The sequence below is a fragment of the Poecilia latipinna genome, unplaced genomic scaffold (assembly GCF_001443285.1).
Source record: "Poecilia latipinna isolate Pla-1442-1.1 unplaced genomic scaffold, P_latipinna-1.0 Scaffold760, whole genome shotgun sequence".
Classification (NCBI taxonomy): domain Eukaryota; kingdom Metazoa; phylum Chordata; class Actinopteri; order Cyprinodontiformes; family Poeciliidae; genus Poecilia; species Poecilia latipinna.
The window spans coordinates 239,118-266,526 of NW_015113376.1; the positions used below are offsets into that span (position 1 = coordinate 239,118).

Sequence of the window (27,409 nt, forward strand, 5' to 3'; positions counted from 1 at the left end):
ATTATGTCAGCCACAACGTCTCCTACTCCAGTTGTTTTACTGTCCCTTTGCTGAACTGTGAATTGAATCTTTGTGCAATTGCACAGCTTAACACATTTTCTTTTATGATCTTATATGATATCGTTTCTCATCACTTTTCTAAACAACAAATTGTGTTTTTGGCCGGTCTGAAATTTTTCAACGAATGGGAATCATACATGGCATTTCAAGTAGGATTTGAAACAAAGATCTGAAATGCTTATAAACTGAATCCTAAACAGTATTTATAATTTTAGCTGAAGACATCAGTTTCAGTTCTCTAAGGTTTTTAAACAGAAATGTAAAAAGCAGTTTTAGAACAAATGTATGAGTTAAAACCCTCCACAAAACAGCACCCCTCAATACAATGTGTAAATAACCTAAAAACAACCACATATTTTATTGAAGAAGCATAATATCATACTTTTTTTTATTTTATTTTTACTGTTTTTCCAGCTGTAGGAGCCTTTATTTAACGGTGGTCAGACAGGAAAGTGGGTTATGAGACGGGACAAATATGCAGCAAAGGTCATCGGGCTGGGACTTGAACCTGTGAGGGCCATGCTGAAGAATGACATTTATTTACCTTTAGACTAGACTGAGAAAATTCCTGCGAATGTCGCATTAAACAAAAAAAAAGTATTGTTTTCATTGGTCTTTTTTTAACAAACAGTACAATGACTGGAAATCAAAAACACAGGTTTAATTTTATGGCACTGTTAGAGATGGATTATTATTATTATTAAATTGTTCTTCAGATACATGGACAAATCCCACTAATTAGTCTTTGTAGCTTCAGCTACTTGTTTGTTGTTTCATCAAAAGAATGTTACTCGGGCATACCGCACTCTAATATGATTGATCAATTTCTTTCCTGCCAAGACAAGCAAATCAGACGCAGGTGTTATATCAAACGAGGATTTTTTTTTTTTTTTTTTTTTTTTGTGCGTACATCAATAAAAAGGGAAATGCGAATGCACAACCAATATAAAACTACAGCCCAGGAACATAGACTAAAACTAAAAGGGAGATACAGGCATCAGTAGAGGTTAAAACAGAAAAATGGGGACCAAGCAGCTAATATGAAATGGATGTTTCTGTTAAAAAGTTGGAGACATGAAAGTGAACGGCACTTTTTAAATTTCGTTGTTCTTGTGACAATGACAATAAAGATTTATCTATCTATCTATCTATCTATCTATCTATCTATCTATCTATCTATCTATCTATCTATCTATCTATCTATCTATCTATCTAAATGCCACAATTGCCCACTACAATGCCCTTAACTCCAAACAGAATCAAAGGGCATTGTCAAGAAGAAAATCATCAGTCTCAACAATAAAGATGAGCATGCATTCATGTGAGTGTGAAGGTCCTCGGGGAGAGATAGCGTCTACTGTGCTAGTGGAAATATGCTTAGTGTTACATTTAAAGGCAATTTGTCACAGATTTTTGGATGTCATGTACAATTCAAGCACTGAACTTCCTTACAGGATTTAGTCCAAAGCACATATAGAAATATTGAGCTTCACTTTTAAGTCCAGTCCACATTTTTCCCAAAGATGTTGTAACACAGGCTTCTTTAACCCATTTGCTTAATCATAAATACATGTAAATATATATTAAAAGATTGCTTTTCAGCAAAACGTCCACGATAATACCAAAAGCAGTGGTGCATTTTATACACTTTTTTTTTTTCACCAAAATTTTGCATGGACGATGTTTTTCAAATAATTTAATGAGAATAAAAGTTGAAGCCAATGCTGTGAACACTTGATGTCTTGATAAGAGATACCACCAGGGCCTGATTTTGCACACATGGTTAAAAATTGACCTGATTTTCGTGAAGGTACAAACCTTAACCACCTTGACCACTCTCCTACCCAAGCTGGACCAGTCTGGTTTCTGAAGTGGGATCTAGTGGTTGGCCATTACACATGAACATTCAGTTATTCATGAACTACCATTACTGACTGACAGGTTACATCTTAAAAAGCCTAAATTTTGGACAGATCTTTCAAGGTCTCAGACTTAAAATAGATGACCTGGCCAAGTTATTTTATTATGTTACACCTTCACCAATATGCAAGTGTGGAAAATGAACAGACACTAAGAGTTGACAAGGACATGTGTGGAATGTCATTGAAAAATTAGCTCATCTTCTTTCAATAACATGTAAGCCTGAACTAAAGCTGCTGGGAAAATATGATCCTGCAAACAGATTACATGGAAAAGGCAATGTTCTTACAAAACAACATGCACCCAAAAAAGATAAAATACCCATCTGAAATAGCAGTCCTATTATTTCCTGACAGTAATGTTGCGCCAAACAGCTTTACATCAAACAAGATGAAATTCAGGGAAATGTGCTCGAGTATTTTGTGACCTTCGAATTGAGTTCATGCAGTGGGAGTCTTCAAACTAAATTTACCATGGCCCTAGTGGAGGTTAATGTTTGCCCTCCCATCTGCTGTTTCTAATCATCCCCTGTTATCTATGACAAAGGAGAACGCGGGGAATACAGTTGTAGCATGCAACAGCCATCTTTTTCCATTTACCCCTTCACTCTCCTGGCCATTTCACCATCATTTGTGAAATCAGCTGTAGCAGCAGGAAGAGAGCCGGCACAAAATGTACTTCCCGGAGTGTCTATTTCATGCCAAGAGGAGAGGAAACGGTGGCTGCAGCTGAGTAGAATAAGTGAGAGAGGGAAAGGTAATGAATAGAACAGTTGGAAAGCTAGCTGGAGATGGCCTCTGAACATTTGTCACTCCAATAGGAGTTCTCTTTGTTGTGATATTGGATTTTTGCTTTATTATTGTTTTGCAAAAAAGAGGGCGTTGTTCCTATTCTTAAATTCCAGCAATTCCTCATGTCAGTTTAGGTACATTGTTTTAGATGGAAGTATAGAATGAGGCTTCTCACCTCAGACTGTATCCTATGGGATTCTGGAAATAATATGCAATTCATGCCCTTTGCTTGCCTCATGCATGAGCAGAGAACAAAAAGCAATCTAATCCTACAGGCTATTCTGTGGGGAGGCCACGGTGCTGTCACGCTACCTTATTGTTCCTCAGGGAACAGAAATAGGCAGAATTGGTGACTGTTGGCACATCAAGTGGTAACACTTCAATTCAATGTGACTGGCCTTGCTCATTCAAATAGTCTCAGACCATAACATTTAACAGTAATATTGAAAAATATGAGGCTAAGAAGAGTCCTTCCAAAGGGCATGTTTGCAATTCTACTCATTTCTGGTTGCTTACAGATTTTTGGAAAAATGTCCTCCAAGAAACAGGTGAAATATTGCAGAAAGTAAAGTATTGTCTTAGGTCATTTTCCAAAAGCCCTGAAAAAAAAATCACAAGGCATGAAATCTGCAAGGCTCTTTTTAAGAAGCCTAATCTGGTTAGATGAGCAATAAGCAATTGCTTGTAAGCCCACGTCTGACCTAAAGTTTTTGGCAACGAACATTGACAAGACAAATTTCTTAACAAATTTATTAACAAATTTATTCGGTAAGATTTGTTGATCACTGCATCGTGACTGTAAGCAAACATTTTAAATTACACAACCAAATACCAACGCAAATAATATTACTCGACTCATATAGTCAACTTATCTTTACAGACTAGCTAAATGTTTTGAGTATATGTTGAGCATTAAAATATATGCTGACATACAATTTTACATTTAGTGTCACCTCAAGAACACATTTATTGCATCTGCAATGACAGAGCTGCTCAGTTGCTGATAATGACATAATCAGAGCATCGACCACAGTTCCTGTGTGTTTAAGTTGCCAAGTAAAAGTAATGTTTCTCACCACAATAGTGAGGAACACACTGCTAATGAATACACATTGGCTAGAACCAAACCAGACTTTAGCTAGAGAAAGACTCCACAGTGGAGAAGAGGCCATGCTCATCAACTTTGAAGGCGACTTTCTAAAAAAAACAAAAAAAATAAAAAAAACTGACATGTGCAGAAACTCTGCTTTACCCTAACTTGATAAAACTTATTTATGTGTAAATATACTTATTTCACCAAAATCATTTTTTTTATTTTGAGTACATCTGTATTTCACCTCAGTTGGGCTTTTCTGTCTGCTCCACTTCCTCTTCTGAATCGGTTTCCTGCCAGCCTCTCTCCCCTGACTTCCCCTGTTTCCTCTTGTCCCCCATTCTCAGGAGAAGCTCTTGGCTTGAAGCACTCTTGAGAAAATGAAGGGGGCAAATATACATGTGAGATGTTCAGGACTGGATAATGGTGCACTTGTTTAATGTAATTGGCCTGGAAAAGCGCTGTAATTTGTAACTGGAGAACCCTGACTTGACTTGAGAAAAATGTAAATGTGCAGCAGAGGAGCCCCTTGGTTAATCAGTTCTCACAAAGAGAATACTTTAAGTTCATTAGTGTTCCATTTGCATATTCGCCCTCATAAAGGAAGTGTTAATCCCAAATGAACCTCTATCAGAGAAATGGGTTTATTTTATAATTTCTCCTTTTATTGCCCCAATTGAAGAGTATGCTTGCAATCACAGCAAAATATATATCTTTCCATTAATAGTCAATAGACTGTCTTTCATGGTTTATGTTTTATGCAGTGCATATGTATAGCACTAATATGCACGCAGGCCTAATGGAGCACATTTGAGAGTATTTAGGCGTTCTTCAGAATTGTAAGATATTTTTTCAGGAGCATTTGCTGTTGTAGCATCTGAAACTGAGACAACTACACTAGAAGGAGGGATTACGGTCTGTCTACTGTGCAAAAATACATCCACAAGATGAAAAAGAACAGAAATGTTGCACATGTGGGCGGATAACCACACAATAAGAAAGAAGTACAATATCCTTAACGATGACAACTATCAACTGGCTACATTAGCAGACTTAAATGGTGTGGAGAAAAGCTTTATGTAAAGCATCAGAAACAAATGAAAAAGGCTTGTAATGTGTAAATTCTTCTGCGTTGTTAGCTGAGAATTTTGGCTTAGGAAAGGAAAGTTTCACGATTTTCACACTGGAACAAGGCACCAGAGTTTAATTTAAAATGCTTTCTGATTGACCAAAATGTTTCAAATGCTCTTCTAATGAGGAAGATACTGCAAATTAAATTAACACCCAGTACATGATATTGATGGCATGTGGGTCAAATCATTGTTTATACATTTCACAACCAACTTTGATTTCCAATGAGAAACAACATACCACACACAGACAAGATGGGTCCAGAGCATCAGTTTAAAGTAAATATACTTTTACATTTACACAATTAAGTGTTACCTAAGTGTATTCAACACATTCATATAAAGTCCTTGTCGAAACAAGCAAGTATTTAATTAATTTACCACTTGAATTCATTTTGGTTTTTAAAGCTGTAGAGCAGTTTAAAAATAATTACATTCTCACTAAAGGGTCAAAAATGTTGAACTTATTTTTCTCTTTACATAAGGCATTTCCATTAAAGCTATCTCAAATGTTTTATTGCTTCTCATGTAACTTTCCACCTGCAATGCAAAAAAAAATATACCACAGCCAGACTTTTCTGCTGCCTGGCTAATGCCTATCATTTGTCAAAAGCTAAAAATATATAATTCACACTCAGTATTTGTAGTATATGTATTTGCAATGTAAAAAGCAGCACCATCTAATCGTAGTTTACCCTTCCCGTATAAGTGTCAGTGTAAAGTTGGTTTCAGTTTGACGTAGCAGTTCTGGCCATCTCCCAGAACATCTCTTTAGGCTCGTCAGCCTCTGATTCCTGGATGTTACCCTCTCTGAAGGAGGAAATTATGTGTTGGTAGAGGAAAAGAGGTTGAGAGAGTTGAAAACAAAGCCATCAATATGATTGGTTGTCTGGACAGAGGCCAAAGATAGGACAGAAGGTGGGAGGAGGAGAGAATGGGAAGCAGGAGAGAGGGGGGGGGGATAGGAGGTACAGAAAGTAGGCGGGGGAGATTGTCTTCAAGCCTTTTAAGTGCCTCCAGAGAGGTCAAGAGGATGCAAAGTGTGCCGGGCATTTCCATACAGCGTGTGTGTGCGCATCCTTTTGTATACTTGTCCGAGACCATTTTAGCTTAGCTGTCTATTTTGTTCCATCATTATACCCATACTGAACGTGTTTCCTGAATTGGGCAACTACCCATCCTCACGTGTCCATTTGAAGAGGACAACATCATTTTGTACCGTTCCCTCTTTTCAACAGTGACAAGGTTGATATGGATCACACTTTTTTTTTTTTTTTTAGTTAGATTCAATTATCTCATTGAGCAAATGAAGTGTTCCATTAGTGTTCTCACTCTCCACTTTATTTATTGACTCTCCATCAAACTGGACATAGAGAGGGTTAAACTTGCAGTCAGCATAAGACCTTCTTGTGATGCATTTCCCTTTGTTACTTTTTTTTTTGTGCTTTTTTTCTATTACAAAAGCCAAATCCTTGCAGCCTCTGAGTGTCCACTGAGCTACCCTATGTTCAAGTTTAGAGATAGCAACATAAAAGAGAGCTACGAGATTAAGATCATGCAATGTTCATGCTCCGAACCTTGCAATGTGCCAAAGTGAAAACTATTATGCAAACAATGAAAAAGGAGTTGGCCAATATTCCACTACAGAAAAAAAAAAAAAAAAAAAAAAAAACTTATTTTCAGGGTGGCAGAAGGCTTATGTGGCAATCTTACACAATCAGAAAGTTTAAAATAGCTGAACCTGTAACAAACAAGACTGGACAAGGACCCATTGACCTCCCTATACCAGCAGTGAGGAGGATGGGAAGAGACACTTATAAATCTGCAATGCTCACTCACCAGTAAAAAGAAGTTGCTACGTTTTCATTGCGAGATTGTGTAACTGAAATGAAAGAAGGATTTATTACAAGGCTTTAAAAAATATGTATTTTCCAGCATTACCAAAGAACACAACGGCTTGCGTTTTATATTTAGCTTTTTCAGGGTTTTGGCTCAGTTCAATCACAAAGCAAAATAAAAATGTCCTGTTACATACGTGGTTAGTAAGAAAAGACTGCTGAAGAAAAAAAAAAAAAAACACCAGCAAACAAACCAAACATATTTCAAACTCTTGATCCCTTGTCATCATATAAGGATATATTGTGACCACATATGAATTAATTTAGTGATATTTCTGACCTAAAATTCTTGTCCAAAAGATTTAACTCTGTAGCCAAGTACTTTTATGGGAGCACAGGGTTAGTTATCTTATGCTAAGAAGGATAACTAAAAACACTAAATAAAACCAGAATTAATTTTCAGAATACTTTAACATGGGAAAAGTCAAAACTGAAACGTCATGGTAGTAACCTAACACATTAATAAACTCCTTCCATGACCCTTTGTCCTTTAAAATATCCTCTCTATATGTACCTTCTGACATTCGGCATCCAAACGTCTGCTTACTGCCATACAAAAGTGGGAGCTTTCGGCAGGATTTTGAAACAAGACTTCTCTCTCTTGATTTTTACAATCTCCGATATGCCTGGCTCTTCTCTACCCTCCACAACAAATGCTTCAGTCTAGTTTTGGGTGAAGACAGACCAACAGTGTATTAAAGTGACAGTGAGAAAGGAGGAAACGAAAGAAAGAGGCAAAGGGAGCAGAACTGCAGGACAGCTTGGAGAGCAGCATGAGGCCATGCTTGTCACTTCTCCTTCCACCCATCGCATCTACTGGCAATAGGCTTATGCACACAAGAGCGCCTACTGTACCTGGGCATCTGTGGAGCTCCGCTAGGTGGGTGGGGGAGCACCACAGGCCTCGCACCTCTTTAGCAGCCAGGCAATCTGCTTCGTGAGCCCCGGGCCCTGCCTGTTGGAATGAGGAGGACACACTCGCACGGTCGCACACAAAACACGCCTGCCACCCACTGCAGAGCATGGTCATCGCTGAGGCAAGATGGTAGATGAGGCACAACACACACATGCCCACATGGAGCCTTTACTCAGTGATGAACTGACACAGCAGAAATTCCCAATCAGGGGATGCTGAGACCACAGGGGCGACTTTCAGAGTTGTCAAGAGAGGATAGGCAAAAAAAAAAGTAGTCTGATGTGTTTAAAAAAAACTTTAAGAAAGGAAAATATTTTTAAATGTTTATATTGGGCAACAACATATTCACAGCAATTTAGAGAACTGTGTTTAAATATTTAACTAGGTGATACATCAATGGCTTAGAATATTGGTATGTTTAACAAAATTTGTCAGTATGGAGATTGGTTGTATTTATCTCACTCTAGAGGGAGAGCATTGTCCTTCTTTGGGATCATTTTATACCAATAAAATGGTACAAAACCAGACTTGGTTGAAAAAAGCAGCAAAGTTGAAGACTTGGAAACTTGTCAAAAAATGATTATAGAACAGGTTCATCTTGAGCAATGTCAAGTCAACACTAATGTTTTTAAGAGAGTTTCTGATGATCCATCGTCTATTTCTGTCAAAAGTTCAGCTTTGAAGAGTAACACATTTGGTTATAACTGCTCTTAGTGCATTGTAGCACTGCGATACGTTTTCGTTTCTACCAATGCTGTCACAATGTTCGATTCACTTAAAAGGTTTTAAATTTTCCATATTTTCTGCTTGTTCACTGTGATGAATCCTGAGATTGCGCTGCATTTGTAATGTCTTAATGGCTACTTGATTCAAACTGCTGTTGACAACTTTTGTAATGTTGACCAATTGAGGTAATTGGTAACACATTTTTATCCTGTGTTGCAAACTCAAATTTCCATTCTCCCACAACACTTTCTCTGACTTCCCTTCGTCTTTTGGTTGTCCATAAAACACATGCAACAGCTGTTCAGGCCACAGAAAAACAAAACAGTACTAAATGTGTCACTAACTAGAGGTTGAGAGCCTTATATCCCTTGAGGTCACTTTCTCCCAATGCTTCCAGAAGCATTCCCCATATATATAAATGCACGACCCCCCTCCACCCCACAGCTTAAACCGCCCTCCCCATCCCTGCTTCCTATTCCTCAGCGGAAGAGCTCTGGGCGTCTAGAGTAAGGATTGAACAGCTGTTTGAATTAAATCTGCAAGAGTGAGTCTAGACGGGGCCAGGTTTATTGAAGCGATGTCGACTGTCAGATTGATGGAAGACGAGAGGGAGATGGCTCGGGTTGTTACAGGCACAGCCAAACTGGATTCTCTTGCTGTAAGCTGCTGTAAATCTTGTCTGTTTGATAGGGAGATTAGTTGTAATTCTGGGGACATAAACACAGTGTTAGCTTTAAATTGAAGTTGGCTAGGGCAACATAAACATAAGGGAGTGACTTAAACCAACTAGACACTCCAGTTAGTTTACTTGATCAAATTGTTGTTTTTACATTGAAAATCTGCTTTGTGGGTTTTTTTTTAAACATTTGTTTTATTTCCACTAGCTTTTTCCAAAATACGTAACTTCATCTAATCAATGCAATTATATAATTATTTCTAGCTATGTTGGCAGAAAATGAACAGTGGCTATGAACCAAATATTCTTCAAAGTCAAAGTGGACTGACACTGGTTGATTTGATGCATTCTGTTAAAACATGATGCACAGACCACAGATTTACAGACAATGTTTAAAAAAAAAAAAGATAATCTTTTGTTCCACTGTCTGGCATTAAATCATTCAAAACCTTCTTATTTTCAGGTGATGGAATTGCCTACGTTATTTCCAATAATCATTTTTATTATATTTACCGTTTCAAATGCAAAAGCTTGCTTGCATCAAAACAGACGTTAAAGGACGTCTGTTAAGACGGATCAGAATTGCAGATTCTCTTTGCAATGCTGATCCGTTCACAGCTTTAAGCAAAAGCAAAGTGAAGACTTGTTTAGAACAAACCCAATGAAAACCCTTTGGGTAAAGGTATGCATGACTGCAATCGAAGTCAGTGAAAGCTGGAAGAAATTATTTAATCTGGGAGACATTTTCAGAAAAAATAATGGTAATGGAATGGGTACAGTTGACAGACTTTGAGAACTGGTTCTATATTTTTGTTCATAATGACAATCAATGAAATGGGGACTATTAGTTTTAGGATGAATGACTATTCAGTATTTGTTAGTATAGTTCATTTTGACTGGCGTGATATAAGCAAATGGTAATGTTTTAACCAGCAGATAATTATATGGAAGCAATTGATGCAGGCCCTAAATGATTTGCAAGTTGCTGGAACGGATGAGAAACTGCTGCTATGATGGGCACAAAGGAATAAATGTGGAGCTGGAACTGACAGTTATGATCATTTTTGTTTGATCAGAAAATTGCACCAAAGCAATGTAGAAAAAAAAAAATGGTAATACGTTCTCCCTAATGACTCATCCTTCAAACTTGTCATGATAATACAGGTCAGTTTCCAAACTTTCTCTTGTTTTGAGGGGTTTGCATCAAACACAACATGTGAAAACTGTTTAAAAATAAGTGTTATACTAAAAGCACTTCATAGGATGAATCCTACTTCTGTATCACACTCCCCAGACTTGCAATCTAATCATGTACTTTCCTCCTTTATTTTAATCACGCTCAAAACTTGTTTCCTCTGTGAAAGTTATTTTTATTTCAACCTGCAAATAAATAAAGGGAAATCCACTCATGAATTCAGAATCACTGTAAATTTCCAGGTCAGCAAAAAGTTTACAAAGCCATGGAATAATTACCAGATTGTTTCCAAATTGCTGAAAGGTTAAGTCATTTTGATGCAAGCAAGCTTTTGCATTTGAAACGGTAAATATAATAAAAAATTCCGTCACCTGAAAATAAGAAGGTTTTGAATGATAAAATGCCAGACAGTGGAACAAAAGATGATTTTTTTTTTTTTTTTTTTTTTCTTTTTTTAACATTGTCTGTAAATCTGTGGTCTCAAATATAGGTGAAGAAGACGTGTATGACAATTTTACAGATTGGGTCAGTGTGGCAGAGTAATCAAGTTATTATAATAGAGTACAGTGTATATGTGGACATTTCATGTAATGTCTTGCAGAGGCACATTCTGCCAGTGAGGTGGTGTACTATATGTGGCATCCTGTCACCATTTGCCTTTTCACAGCAATTGCGTGGTAGCATCTGCAGCAGTGTGTACAGCACGTACTCTTCTTTTAAATGTGTGTGCATAAAAGAAGTGAACACTGATTGTGTCTCACCAAGTCTTTTGAAAGTGACTCTGACAGTTTGGATAACAGTGCTTTGCCTACGCTGCAGACACACACGCACACGCACACACACACAGAACCACTGTGCGTTGCTCTCACATGTTGGGCTCCTCCGATGATGAGGGTTGGGGGCCAGCTTATAATTAACTTGCCTGCCAAGTGGCATTATATATCATCAAAGGCTCGACGTTGGCCCAAAGGAAGTCCAAAAATGTGGCAGTGCCATTGTATCCAGCCTAATAAGGTCAGTGCTGTGGCATAGTAAATTACAGTTATTTGTAACATTTAGGTAACAAATGTGGTCAGACGTCAACGGCCTCACCCATGGAGATTTTTAGGCCCAAAAGAGGAAGTAAAGAAAACGGGTTTAGCTGTTGTAAATCTAAATGAATAGTGAGAAAAGTATGATTATACTAAAACGGGGGGGAAAAAATATACAGAAGTCAGAAATGAAATGGCGAGACAAATGTTGGTATGATTCATAAGCTGAAAGGCATTTTTATTTTTCAACAGTTAGCTCTGTGAGCGAACCGATGCTTGGGGAGTGTCTTATTGATCAAAATGAGTGTTTTACTGTCTGCCTTTTATGGTTTCTGATTATTTTCTCTGTTCTGCGAGAAGCCCAAAACCACACCGCAAGTGCTTGGTAAACTTAACGGTATTTGCTTTGTTTTTGTATCGTATATAGTACATATATTAACTTTGGAATTTTGTCACTTTGATGTAAATGTTGAAATAAAACTAATTTGATTTAATTGTAATGAAAGAGGCTATTACGTAATAATAATAATAATAATAATAATAATAAAATCTCGCTCATAAGAAGTTATGAGCAGAAAGAAAATCAAATATAAATGTGTACAAAAAAATTAGAAAGTAATATAAAGCCTTTGTAAACTCAGGACAAGTGAAGGTTGCTAATTATACTGCCAAGCTTCAGTCATCCAACCATCGGGTCTCTGTCCTTGTCTTAAGGTAATTTTATTTATATAGCACATTTTCAGCAACAAGGCAATTCAAAGTGCTTAAATTTGCCAACTCTCTACATCACTTTACTGCTTAAATGATCTACTTTGAATATCCTTCATGTTAAACACGAAGTTAAACATTTGTAGGCATAGGCTTATTCATCCATAAAGTAGCTTGTTTATGTGCGCTATCTTAACACAAATTAACTAGCTACTAGCCTAGAGCTTGCAAGGTTATACTTCTCCTGGGAAATAAGCGTCTTTTGCCTAAAATTGTTCTTAACTGATATGCACAAAATAGTTTTTATTGTAAACACGTTGACACATTATCTTATTCCTATATTATTCCAGTTTGTATACTGTGGGCATGGGTTTCAAAAAGCTAACAAAACTAGTGTTGAGAAGGACACACTATAATTGATGACCTTCTTAAATTGTTGCTACGTAAATCATATTTACTAAATCAAGGATAGTATTTTTTTCCTGTAGTTTACCTCTTTCCATCCACCCACCCATCCATTCATACATCATATTCCACTTATAAGGGGTGATGGTAACACTTTATTTGAAGGGGGGTGAATAAGACTGTCATGACACTGTCATAAACATGACATAACACCTGTCATGAACATGAATATGCCTTCATGAATATTTATGACTGTTGTCATAAAGCGTCATTCGGTAAATTATGACACTTTAAATACAAAGTTGACATTATTCAAAATGTCTTTGTTATGACAACTTGACATTAACCAGGAAATCATTACTGATATAAATTTGTTATAAAAATATTACTGATTGCACTTTAAAAATTAGGTAACTTTATGTTATTAAAGGTAAAGTTTAAACAGTAATTATTTATTGGTTAATGTCAAGTTGTCATAACAAAGACATTTTGAATAATGTCAACTTTTGTATTAAAAGTGTCATGATTTACCGAATGACGCTTTATGACAACAGTCATAAATATTCATGAAGGCTTATTCATGTTCATGACAGGTGTTATGTCATGTTTATGACAGTGTCATGACAGTCTTATTTAACCCCCTTCAAATAAAGTGTTACCGGGGTGATAATGACGTACATCCTTCAGTCAAAATTACACAAAGAAAAACAGTTACATTTGCACCGTTAGCAGGTAACCAGAGGAATGCTTATTCATAAGCTTTATCTTAAAGAGAGAGACAATTATTTAGACACAACAACTTGTAACTAAAACCTATACAGCATTTCTTTTTACTACAAACATGAACTGCACAGACATTAAGATATTAAGTCTTTTTTTTTAGGTCGAGTTGAATTAGGTTGAATCAGATAGCGCTTTTTTTTATCAAGTAAAAAAACTTTGTTTTATTTGAGTAACCTTCAATAGAATTCAAATCTGATTGGATGTTTACTTTGAGTAGGCGTCCAGCATGTCCACTTTTTTTATTTTTATTTTTTTTTTTTTTTGTGGTTCGGGTTAACTGAGATTTGTCAGTGCATCTGATGTTACACTCAGGGACAAACGAAGGCGTCTCCATTCCCGTTTTGAGTTCATCTGTTTAAATCTCACAATAACTTTGAGTGGATGCTAGAACAGGGTGGCAGGCATTATATACTCAATCTAATCTGAAGCAGTGATAAGCCTGTCAGGCAGGGACTATGCATTCCTCCACTTCCTTCTCTCTGGCTCCTGTTCATTTATACTCTGTAATAGGGCGGCTGTGACAGATTGATTCCGAGTGACAGATGGTATGTGCCCAAGATAGTCATTAATACTTCAATTCAATAATGTAGTGAGGTTTTCTGCAGTGTTGTATCATATTGCAATTTGAAATCTGTTGGCTCTTGCTAAAGTTTTTGTGTTGAGTACGAGTGTGTGGTTGAACAAGCCCATGTCAGCGTCTGCATGTTGATATGGTCATAAGCCTCACCTATCCAGCTGGTATAGGTATTCCTCCTGGAGTCCTTAACACTTTTCTAATCTTGGAAATCAGGCCGGTAAATGGATTAGACGATCTAAATTACATCCATCCAATATCACCTTTGCCAATCACAACTGCACGCCATGGATTAAACAGATCACTTAAGTTGTGGCAGTTATTCAAGTTGAATGTCACCTTAGCAGGAGTCATTCCCACAAGGAGCAGCATTTATTAAAATGGTATATTATCTCCGTTAGGAGTATGGCTGCACTGTGCCTCTTCTCTCCCAACGTAGTTCTTTTTTCCCTTTTCAATGGACGACTGTTTTATGCTCAAGGCTTACTTAAACAGAGAATGCAGCATATTAAAAACTGTTCTCATTCTCATTTAAGGCACAATGCCTTTGTCCCCGTCACTGTTTTTGCCCTCCTATAGCTATCCCTGTTGTTTACAATAAACTAATTCCTGCCCATTTGTGGTAGGCCATGAATTATGGGAGTGACAAAAAAAGGGTCACTCAGTAGCATTAGTCGTACAGGCTCTAAGCGCTGTTTTGTTAGGCTTGACTAGCTTTTGTAATTATGTTCGCCCCGCAACCTCCCCCTGACCGTGGCCCAGAACTGCAGAATTCAAACTACTGAGGTATAAAATGCATTCCACTTTGCTCCGCAATCACAGCCGAGTCTAATTTAAAAAGACTTTGTTTCATTTCACGCATTGGTCATTTATGTATATAACTAAGTGGTTTAGAAACTTTTTTTAACTGCCCCAATTGCTTTAAGAGTGGAAGAAAGTCAGATGGTCAGTCACGTAAAAAGGAATTACAATGTCATTTTTAAGTCATTATAGCCTGATGCCAAATGTGTCCTTCCTCCCAAAACAATAAATATATTATAATGTTTTCAAGGTTGTTGTTTTTTTTTTTTGTTTGTTTTGTTTTGTTTGTTTTTTGTCGAGAAAATATGTGTTTTTTTATTTACTTTTGGTCGACAGTAACTGCAGCAACTGATCACACAAAATTTGGTCAAAATACATTTGGTGGCAACAACAGTCAAGAACCACTTTGGGACCAGAGAAACGATCAGATGAGGAGAGTCTGGTTATTCTCTCTCTTCTTCTGTAACATGAAGGTTTATTTAAGATTTGTTCACTTTCTTAGTGTGGTTTTGACTGGTATAAGTTAGGTTTGTGAGGTCTACATCTAAAGAAGAAAATTCCTAATTACTACAAACATGAGAATGTTCCATTAAAACTTTTGTATTACAGCAATTTGGATGACCAGTAAAACCAGAAATGGTTGGACAGACTAAATATGAATACTTTCTATGCAAAATTCTGCTCAGATTTCTTTCTAATGAAATCTGAACTGTCTGGAAGTCTGGATTAATGCACCCTAAAGCAGAGTACATGAATATGTACCTTTATCATACCTTTATTCTACTTTTCAAAACGCAAACAGAGCAATTTCCACCATTTTTAGCATCAACGATGTCTCAAAACCACTTTACATACTGCACATATATTTGTCAATCCTGATGGGACAAACACTGTTCGGGATTTTTGAAACCTTTTATAGTCACGAAGCTTCCAGTAACAGTATGTAGATTAGTGTTTGTGAAGTGCCAGCTCTTAGTAAGTCTAATCCTTTTTTCTGTTGCTGGTCCTCGTATGTACAAGGTGAGGCAAAGCTTTCTATTAGGCTTAACTTTAGTCATTTGAGGAAGAGTGTCAATTGAGTGAAGCTCATCTAACACAGAGGATCACTCATAGATGCTCTGAGTAGAATTACAAACACTTAACTGTCTTTGATCTGAAATGCATTGTGGGTTGGCTGAATCCAGGAGATTGTATAAACTCAATTGTTTGAGAATATACGTGTACAACATGTATGTTCAATGTTGGAAGCAACAGATAGGTATGCAAGAACGCTCAAAGTCATCATGCCATCCACCAGAAATCCTTTACAACTCTTTGCCTGATTTTACGTGCATCTTGACTTCCTTCCAAATCAGTGTGGGTCTTTGGGTTCGATGTGACACTTGTCCCTGACTTCAACCGTAATTGTGTGTTTGGCCATCCACCAAAACCATTTTGCACTTTCAATAGCTGAATAATAACAAACAGGACTTGACTCCAAGTCTGTGAGCTGACTGTGCAAAGTTTTCATAGGGAAGGCCGTAGCACTCTGCACCGAAAGTGTAATTACAGCTAATTGTGATTTTAAATGGTGTATTTTACGACAGTAATGTGAGAGAAAAAAGAAGAAAAGATGTCACCGAATCTTGCTAAACTTATCTCACCGAACTTAATTGCCTCAGCTTAATGAGTTACAATCAACGGTTCTTGCTTGCAATCTCCCGGTGGCGTCCTGGAGTGCGTTTTGTTCAGTGGTTCGAGGTGGAGGGGAGTGCTTTGCCTTAATGAAACCCAGCGTGCAGCCCTGCAAAAGAAAAGCAGAACACAGTGATTAGAAGCTTACACAAACACAGAAAATGGCAGCAAACAGTGATTAGGATGTAATTGTAATCCTGTGAAAGAAAGGGGGAATTGCTATTGTTAAAAATCAGTCGAGGAAGGGGTTAATTACCAGCAGGAGAGTGCGGGAGGTTACAAAATGGTCTTTGAAGTGCAGCAAGTTTTTCACTTTCAATCCATGGTCTTTTTAAATTGCGTTAACTAGTTTTCGCGTTCAAATGTGTTCAAAGAATCAAACAAATTCAATTATTTTGCATTAGCAAAACCACTGATAAGTGCTTAAGAAAGACATATATTCATCTGCATGCAACCTGAGTAAAACGAATGAATGTTGAGGGGAAAACTGAAGCCAAGTAAATTGGAAAGCCTTGAACCAATGTTGTAATTTAAATTGTAGTAGATGCCAGTATCCAGTGGCACTCTTTGGTCTCTGCTGACAGGATCATCCCCCCCTCCAAAAAAAAAAAAAAGCAAGAGGTGTTCAGTCTGCACCGTCAGTGGTTTTATCCCCACTGTCCGACTCAACAGAAAAGGCGGGGCTGAGCGGCGGCTTATTCCCATGGGGCCTTATAATGATGACAGGGGCTTCCTAAAGGGCTCATTAACTATATCATCCAGAGGAGACCCCCTCGAAAGCACATAAAAGACGCTGTCTGAATGTACAAGCAGCAGAAGCGTGTTCTCGCTGGGATTACGGACCAATTTACAGAGTGTGAACAAGAGCAGGCTCATGCATACTGCGTCCAGTCCTCATCTACGTCGACTGACAGAATTTATTTTTCTTTTTTTTTTTTTTTTTTTTAAAGCAGAAAGAAACGCTTGAATGAAACAACAGAAAGTCGTGACTTTTCCCATCATTTCAGCATAACAAGACAGTTGCCCCTGACCTCACTGTAAAGTGCCGGCGAGCTTCCTCCGTCCCTCAGTCGTCTTCCCTGAACAACACTCCCCCTCTCCTTCTGCTCTCGCCGGCCGAGAGTCAAAGTTCTTCCTTAATCAGCACAATGCTCTCCATGGCAGGTGTTAGTGAGCTTTTTTTCTGGCATCTTGATCACCCCTCGGGGAGCGATCTGGCCTCCAATGCAGGGCACACAGCAGGAGATGTCATCGGGTAGAGAGCCACCCACGGTGGCGACAGAATCCGGCAAATTGCTCTCTCCTCAGCAGAGAGGGAAAAGGTTAGGATGTGGGATTAATCCAGGCTGCAACGCAAGAAGCAGACTGAAGTACAGTATGTGGCTACGAGCATACATGAGGGCCATTAAGCTGTACTTGGCAAAGATATGAATGGATATAGAACTGACAGAGGAGTCCACTTTTCACCCTTATTAATGTAACTTAATAAGGATTATGTGCTTTTGCAACACTTGGTTTATAATCAAACCCAGGATTCCGGCCAAATGATTCCAAAAAAATATCGCGTCAAGTCAAAACAAATGTTTTCTTCAAGCACATCATGGCATTATTTAACTCATTTAGCACAAATTAATCTCAAATCCAAATCACTCCAGTCCTTAGCTATTTGGACCCACAATAACAAATTTTCAATCAATCCAAAGTATTAAGCAGTACAGTCAAAATCTTATCTCATTTAGTGCCAACTGGTAGAAAGTCTTAAGGAAACCCAACCAGTTATTGAATGTGGAGAAAGAAACCAGAATGAACAGCCATAGTTCACGACCTTTTGCATACCTCTCACAGAGGGAGGATTCATCTGGCTCAAATTAAGCCAGTCCATGACATGTTGTTTCCACTTTTGGATAGGACGGTGAAGGCTAGTCACTGTAACCCACTGAGTTTTTCTAGAGAGCACACAGCCTCAAAGCTGGAAGATCAGGAAGATTATGAAATGTTATTGTAATGCTATGACATAGCAAAGCGAGCGCTTGTCGAACCTTGTCATGTTTCGTAATAACAGATCAAAGTATCCCAATGAAATCACATATTCTGCCCTACTTTCGTTTAGAAAACTGCTGTGCGTTAGCACTCTAATCATGTTCTACATTTAATACCAAAGAATTAAAAAAAAATATATGTCATAAAATTGAAATCTATGCTTTTTCTGTGATGCAAACATGTCTTTTTTTTTTTTTTTTTTCTCCAAAGTCACTTTTGATTTCAGGTCAACAAACTTCAGACTCCAACTTGTTGCATCATGTCTTCCTTTCCTACTGTAGCATTTCACCAACTCATCATATGAAATATTAAAAAAAAAATTGTGCAGCGCATACAGATTAAATATCTTCTAAAAGATTTTCAGCTTATTTTTGGTGACTTTTTACAGGCTGTCTCTATTGAAATGTATTGTTTATCGCTTTTTGAGATTTATTTATCCATCCATCTATCCATCCATGGTCCAATGCCGACCATCTATCTATCCATCAATGGATTCTTTGGTTTTTACAACTTTTGTAGGACAAAGACTCCTGTTGTAGTGACTCTTACAAATTTGAACAAAAATGGACTAAAACTCTATAAAAACCTATAAAAGTATAATATTTGCTTGTAGTGTAGGAACCATGTGGCAAATTTGAGGTCTTGACTTTGTCATACAAATGCCATGTATTTATCTTCACAAATAGCTTAATGAATGTCCCAGGAACTGACTGTTTTCTTTTTTCAGGGAAAAAAGAATGAATTTTTTTTCTTATGTTAAAATCATAAGAAGAAAAAAATCTGTATACTAAAATGTAAACCCATCTGTTTCTGGAACTTTCTGAAAAATACATTTTAAGAGGGGAATGCAGGAAAAGCTTCAAATCACTCCCATGTAGGTCTTATTTGTGCAGGTGTTGCTTCACAGGAAAACTCCAGAGTCTGGGGTGTTTTTTTTTTTTTTTTCTGAAGGTTGTTGGCACTCCAGTACATCTCAGCTCTGCTCTGCATGAAAAGTCTTGCAGACCTTTATTTGACCTCCCACCATTTCTGGCACCTCACATAATTAAAAAGAACTGAGCAAGCAGATGCTTGAAGATGTTTTATTATCTTATAGCCTTTATGGTTTTGTGGTCTAAATTATTTGGATTTGCAGAGTTCATAGTAATGTTCTTATCTGTCAAGAAGGCAATGGCCTGCTGATTGTTGAATTTTGGCCTCGAGAATACATCAAGTCTCACATTAATCTCTTTAAAAAATAAAAAAATAAAAAAAAGCAGGTGTTAGGGTTGCACAAGTTTTGAATGACCCATTTTAATTACTTTTGTTCCGAAACAGATACAGATAAAAGTAGAATTTCAACTTTCATAAAATGCTAGAAATGATCTTTTTGTTGTCTTATTTGCCAGATGTGCAAAGCTAAATTTTTGCTTCGCTTCACAAAAACAAATTTATTTTCACCCAGTAAGCTTTTTGTCATTTTATCCTGACATGCAAATCGACGCCTTTGAATTCTCACTTCACGGGTTTCTCTGGGTCCTCTTCTGGAAATGTGCTACTAGTCGGCTGACTCCTTTATAAATATTGCATGTAATAAAAGCTTTAAGAGTGTTTTCACCTGAGTGGGTTGGTTAATGACTGCTTCCAAAAATCACAGTTAGAAATTGTGTTACATATTAATTCCTTGCTTCAGTTTGAGCAGATAATTTCAACTTAATGGTGGCATCAGCAAATAAAGTTTTAGGGGGAAAAAAAGTTTTTTTTTTTTCTCTTTGCCTTTAAATATTTGGGATTAAAGCCTGGGGGCAAAAAAAAAAAGTATTTGCATAAATTTAAATAGAAATAAATTCAGCTAGATTACTTTCCTTCATTTCAAATGCAGTGTTTTTTGCTGTTGGTTCAGAACCTGAGCAGTTCTTACCTAAGATGTCTCGATCCTATTTCAGGCTAATGGTTCCAATCAACAATCAAGGTTTTTTTTTTTTTTTTTTTTTTTAAATCAAAATCTGAGTCCCAGAGAAAACTCTGCTTCTAATAACTGTCATAATCCCACGGTGCGTGAATCTGGACCTGTGTGAAGAGGCGGGTTTGTCGATTCGCTCACCTGCATACTCCGTGTGTAACATTCAGGTATCGAAGTGCATGTGTCAGCAATCTGAGCTTTAGGAAGAAACGGTTTTCTCTTATCTTTGCCAGAAATGTTTCCAACATTGAAACAGAGCAGCCAAGCTGTGTTTTTTTTTTTTTTTTTGGCTGCGGCGCATTGACACCTAGTGATTCAGTCAAAGGCCACATTTGAAAGAGAGTTTCCCGCCCACTGGACAGATCTGTCTCTGTCATTTTGTCAGTTAAGTCAGCATAGCTGAGTCCTCGTGCTTTAGAGTGCTGGTAGAATAACACTGATTTTTGTGCTCTTTTGACCTTGTATTTGACGTAAACCTCCCAAAATTAGAAAAAAAAAAAAAAAGAGATGGCTTTTACCAAGGAAACTATAAAATCAGAAACCCTGCAGAACTTCTTCACATTAAGTATCATATTGTTTTAGTTTAGCAGACTTTCAGTTTGTAATGTAACAAGGTGAACAAATGATCATTCGCATGTTTTTACTGCTTTTCTATTCAGAACTGTACGTTGGTGTTCATTCGTTCAAAGCAGTTCAGTCTTGCTTCAGTGGCTCATGTGTAATGATGTTTCACTCCATCTTTTAACTCCAGCAGTAAAATATTTGTGTATCTTCTCCCTGTTTCTTTCCTTCTTCATGACGTTATTTGAGCCACCGACTTGACCGTGCAGCCAAGAAGCGACGCTTATGTCCGTTTACTGTGCATGCAGTGAGACCGGTCTGAACGCACATAGCGGGATCGACGAGTTGACACGTTTCAGGTACGTCGATTTAAAAGACGGGGCCGCACAGGAGAGTCGTTCTTTCCTCGAGTAAAAATGTTTGTACTAAATCTTACCTAGCTTTGCATACTTTTATTTTCAATGTGGTGTAATTACGATTTCTATGTGATTGTTCACACATTCATTTGGTCAACGTAAGCGACATCCTTATGAGGAGGAATTTGAAAGCTGGACCTATTATAATCTTATTTTTCTACTTGAGGTGTTGTTGTTTTTTTTGTCTTTTTTTTTTTAACGGTTTGCATTTCCCCGTGTCTTTCCAGGAAAAGCAGGAGAGTAGAGTAACACATTTTGTTGATGCCGACTCAATTCCTGCAAGTGTTGGAAAGCCGCAGCGGTGAGCCAGCAGGCTTCGCATCTTAGATGTTTAAAGGAAGGGAGGAAGAGCAATTTATATCAGTGTGCTGATGTACATTGCCATATCATTGGTAGGTTATAGCTGCATCACACACACATACAGAAACATGCAGTCTGTCACACAGAGAAAGTAAACCCCTGTAGCCATAGGATTATATTGCTCATGCTCGGTTTGAGGTATAGAGCTCCGTATAATCAAAGATGGTTGAAATGCTGATCTTCCGCAGAGTGTCCTCCATTTCCCCTTACGACAACCATGTGACGTGAGTTTCTTTGAGCTCAAGGGTTTTTTTTTATTATTATTATTTTGGAGGGAGTTTCAATCTGGGAAAAAAAAAAAAAAAAAAAAAAAAAATCTGTGAATTTAAAATGTAACAGTTCATCAACTTCAAGTCCACATACAACACCTTTAGGCTCCAAAAGAGTAAAAAAAAACAACTAATCTCTGTAGTTGCTCAGCACCAAGGCTAAAGTCAAAATATTTCTCTGAAAAATGCTATTCAAATGAAAGTAAAAGGTTATTTTAATCAAAATAGTCTTTCTTAAAAATATATATATATATATATATATATTTGAAAATATATTGTTGCCAGAGGCAAGATAGTCTGAAATAAAATTCTGAGCTTATGCGTAAAATTACATTTACTTTTATATAAAGATAAACAAGCACGGGAGTAGTTTGAAATAAAATGCAAAACCTACAGTGATTTAAAAGTATTATGATGATTTATGATTTTAAAAACACCATGCTGCAATCATTTACTGTGGTCATTAATATTTTTCAACTCACGTTGAATATTTCAAATGGTATTTACAGAAAAGGCACTTTAAACCTTTAATTCAGACACAAAAAGCGTTGTCTCCTTATACTGGAGACTGCCTGTGCAGCACTTGTTTCCTGTAAACTTTCCATCTGTTGGCGTTTTCATGATTAAATGAATCTGTGTTTCATTATCTTCTGGATTGAGTTTGACTTTCAGAAAGACAACAGTCTGTAAGTGAGACTCGAAGCATGACTTCCCAACTGTAGTATTTCTTAGCATGGACAATGTGGCGACCGCACTTAGTAATAGAGAAACTGCACCTGTGATATAAGTCAAGATTGGAAAGCGGGATTGTCTGCATACCCAGCAACCCACATTGATTGAACCTGGTGTTATGCTTTGCTGCTGAGATGTCAAAAAAAAAAAAAAACTATCTCAACCTTTTTTGACACTTAACTTTATAGATTCTTGTTGGAAGATTGCAGACAAGATCAGTTACTGCAGCTACAATGAGAGAAGCACTCTGGCTGTAAGCTAATTTAGCCAGGAATAGAGTCCTGAGTCAAGATCTGCTGGCTGATGCAGTTCTTCTGGTTGTCTGAGTTTTAAGACGAAGTGTGAAACACTTGCAGCAAATCCAAGTGTGGCACACAGAAGATTATATTCTTTTACTTGTGCAAATTATGGTTGGCATGTGTGACTTTGCAATAACTTGTGTACGGAGCCTTCATTTTTGCATATTAAACTGCCGTGGTCTGATCCAAGTAAAATTACCCTTTCTAAAACAATGTTAATGCTTTTAAAAGCTGAGGTGATACAAGGACAGATGCATGGCTTGTTATCTCTTTCCAACTGTGAGAAAATCACTTAAAACTGAAAGAAATGGAAATTTAGAGCAAACGTTAATTGCAACTCTACTTGAACATATAACAGAGCATTGTTTAAGAAAACGTAGTTTCCTTGCACCTTCGATTAGTTCAAGAAGTATGTGCAATGATGTGCCGAACAGGTATGTCCAAAATAGAAATGGGACGCGGCTCTCTCTGTTGGAGGTGCTTGTTAGGAAATTTCCTAATGCCAGTGCATTGCTAAGGGGTCATTAGTCTGCCAATTACTTCATGCTCAGTGGAGAGACTCTTCTCCATCGCAGAGGGAATCAAAACAGACTCCTTCAGTGATAACATTTCACCTGCACAGTCTCACCACACTGTCTTTTTATCAGAACTTGACATGTCAAGGATGATATGTCAGCGACGCTGATGGAAATATTTGCTGACATAATGTTTTTTTAAATATATGGATTAATGCATATTTTTCACAAAATTCTCCACTTTGCCAAACTTGAATGTCCAGAGACTTTTATTTGCCCTTTTTTGAAAGTGTAAAAAATTATAGACTGTTGCGGATGGAAGAGCGGATGTATAAATGTGTGGATGAACACAGCCTTTTGATTACGTTGTTGGTATTAAAGTCTGATAATACAAATAAGTACAAATATTACAACCATATTCTATTTTCCTTTTTCTATATATATGTTAAACCTTGAAATGTAGAGCAGAATGTTTCAGACTGCATGAGAACCCTTAGTCAATTTTCTGCTTATCAGATGATAAAAATTCCATTATAAATTTATGTTTACATTCACAAAGTGAAAATTGTAAACTAGACATTATCACTCTTGAAATAGTTAATGACTGAATCAGTCTTGCAAACTCTCAAAAACACTGCTTCATGCAAATTTACTGCAGCAGAAAATGAATATGATTACTTCATTCACAATGGTGTCAGCGAAAGTGTTGACAATAAAACCATTAAAAATGTCATTGTTTGCATTTCTTAAGAAAAGAAAAATCTTAAAGATACACCCATGCCGCCCTTCAAGCCAATATGGAAGTGAATTTAATTACAGGGTGCAGTCAAGTATGTATGTGCCTCCTAAAAAAAAAAAAAATAAAAAAATTGTTTTTGCCTATTTGTCAATCCTAAATGTTTTGGAACATTAAATAATTCTATTTATCAGACAGAGATGACTTCTTGAATAAATACAAATAGCATATTTCCAACAATGATTTTATTCATTAAGGTATTCAAACAAACCGGGCTCAATCTGAAACAGCAGTATCTAGGATATTAAACTGTAATTAACCACAATTCCACAAGTCACTGCCAATTATTAGTCATTTGTAAGACTTTAGGACCCCAGTGAGAGTCATTATCTGAAAAAAAGTACTGTTAAAGAACTTTTACAACTCATCCAGGAGGTAAAAGAAAAAGCCAGATTAACATCTAAAGCGCTATAGGTCTCGGGTACCTCAGTTAAAATGGGTGTTTATGATTCAGTCACATTAAAAATGGAATCAATGGGAGAGATCCAAAGCAACTCCCCCTCTGCCCCCCCGCAAAAAAAAAAAAAAAAAAAAAAAAAAAAAAAAAATCCGGGTTATTTTTGGGAAAAAAAAAAAAAAATTTAGCAGCTGATTCACTAAATATCAGCTTTGGCGAGTGGAAATATGAATTCTGCTCTCTGATTTGCAATTAAAAACATTTCAGATTTTACAAAAAAATTGATCAATTGAACATGGTGCATAAGTACTTAGTCTGCCAAACATCAGAATTGGGCATGACGGGGTTCCAAACACTAGTTTGCAGCAAAGGGCTTTGACGTTATCCTTTGTGTGTTCCAAATATGCATCATAATCACAATAGCTTAAGACAGAATTCATTTTAGTTTCTGAAACTTGCAGCAACGCTGATGATCGTGATTTCAGACCTGTCCAAAAATATTCATGATCATGTTTTTCTTCCCACAATCTGTCAGTGAACGGAAGGCCCTCATTTTGGTTAAGCAATGTTAACAGCAGCAAAATAAGGGAAAAAAACAAAAAATCATATTTGAGGGTTATTGCCAGAACTACATAATAAATATCGAAAAGATCAAAGACCAAGAATAGTGGGAAACCTGTGCTTTCATTTTTCACATGTTTTGCCCTGTAGCTTACAAGACGCCCGTAAGATATAAGTGAATTAAAAGGGAGGAAAAATTAGGTCGTGAATTGCTGGCCCAAAAAACAACTGCAGCTCTATCTTGGGTCGTCTTCTCGCTGCCCTCGCTCTTTTCCCCCTCATCTGCTCTCTCTTCTAATTAGCTTCTACAGCGAGTGCAGACTGGACAGGGGTCTATAATGGAGCCAGATGTTCGAGGAGATTTCACCCCGCAGGGGAATGTTTTGTTTACTACAAGATGAAAACAACTTTCTTGCCCTCGCTCTCCTTTTGGGGGTTGTTTATGTGCAAAAAAAAAAAAAGAGAGAGAAAAACACATTTTCCTGACTGCTCCGGTTGCGAATCGGTTGCCAAGAACCAGTTCAAAAAGACATTCCAATTTGTACATAACTTTTGAAGGTTTGCTCTTCAGTAAATATGTCTTATTAAATTACAGTTTGTTTGTAAACCCAGAAGAATGATTAATTCTCAAAAAGGAATATACAATATAGGTGGAATATTGCACAGTCTCAGTTGTGTCAGCAGAAAAGACCCGTCTTACCTTGCACTATTTTTCCCCTCCTCATCCAACACAGTGCGACGACCCTAATCCAGTTCAGCACTTATCAGTGCAAAGTTGACACATAGCCTATTTCTGATATGATTAATTTAGTTTTGGTGTAGCCTGCCGGAGGATCATTCTTAATCAGCAGCGAGAGGCCGGCCGAGAGCAGCCGGCTCCATACATCAGCAGCAACATGAAAAAAACAAACGAAGACAATCGGAATCAAATCCATCTGCATCTCGCAGTGATTCGCCGAGCAGGATTAGGATGGCAAGTCACTGAGCCTGATGCTGAGTGTCACTGCCGGGTATGAGATTGGACAGTAATACCCTCACACTCATCAGTGTCTTCAGATCCAGTGAGGTTGTAATTGGGTAGTGCTCGAGGCTCCAACAACTGATAAGGTTGATTAGTCTAACAGCAATGGAGGACACTGCAGAGCTTTATAAGGAGCAGGCAGAAATGAGATGGACTTCTAAAGGGGAATAGAAGTTCATTAGACTGAGAAAGTTTGTGCCCAGTTCACTTGGAGTGTTTGCGAAATAGTCGCGCAAACAAAAAAATGTGTATGCTGTTATGTATATAAAACCTAATCCAAAAGTAAAAACAAAAAAAAAAACAAAAAAAAAAAAACATGAGAAATAAAAGATAAATGTCTGCAAATGTGGAGAATTTGTTAAAAAAAAAATTGTGTTGGTTTGTAGTACAAATGCATCTCAACAGACGTGAAAACGAAATATTGAAATGTGGTGCTGTAACAATTGTTTTTTTATTTTTGCCAGTTTTTTTTTTTTTCATAGTTAAATGTTGCAGATCAGCAAGAAAGTTTAATAATAAAAAATAAAAAAAATAAGCTGTGGAAACTCAAAAGCAGTTTTAAAAAGAATATTTGATTTTTTTTTTCCTATAATGGCGAATGACTATTCAAACCCACCTAGACAAATCACATAAAGTAGAGACTTTGTGCAAAACATAAATGAAAACAGGACACAGTGATTTGCAAATCCTTTTTAGCCTATATTCAATTTGATTCGCTTCAATGATAAGATATTTACTTTGCAAATGAATAAACTTTATTGTGTTTTTGCAAATATTCAGTCATTTACCGCTTTGTGAACAGAGTGCTTGAGCAAATAGCCCAACAGTTTAAGACCTGTTCCCTACAGCAGGGTTCCACAAATCCATTTCCGTTAGGATCAGTCCTCTGACTGTTAGATACGGACCCGGCTTCTACGCACCTGAGTCAAATTAAAAGGCCATCGGGAGAAATTGAGTTGCGTACAGTAAGAGTTTCAAAAACTTTGTGTTCTTCTCTGACTGATGAGACGTGAGTCGGCTGAGTCGTCTCTGGATATTTTATTAGTGACATCAGGGCAGGTGGTCCAGGTTCAAGCAATGACCAATAAAAGGGAGATAAGGGGCAGTGATGTAATATTC

General features: G+C 37.2%; 1 long non-coding RNA gene across 1 annotated transcript; it reads right to left on the minus strand.

Moving 5' to 3' along the window:
* Nucleotides 1-1,144: 1,144 nt before the first annotated feature.
* On the minus strand, nt 1,145-27,044 carry LOC106955692 (uncharacterized). The gene is made up of 3 exons (XR_001426635.1): nt 27,028-27,044; nt 23,593-23,594; nt 1,145-1,208 (listed from the first exon to the last, which is right to left on the minus strand). It is a non-coding gene; the product is annotated as an uncharacterized LOC106955692 (long non-coding RNA).
* Nucleotides 27,045-27,409: the final 365 nt, after the last annotated feature.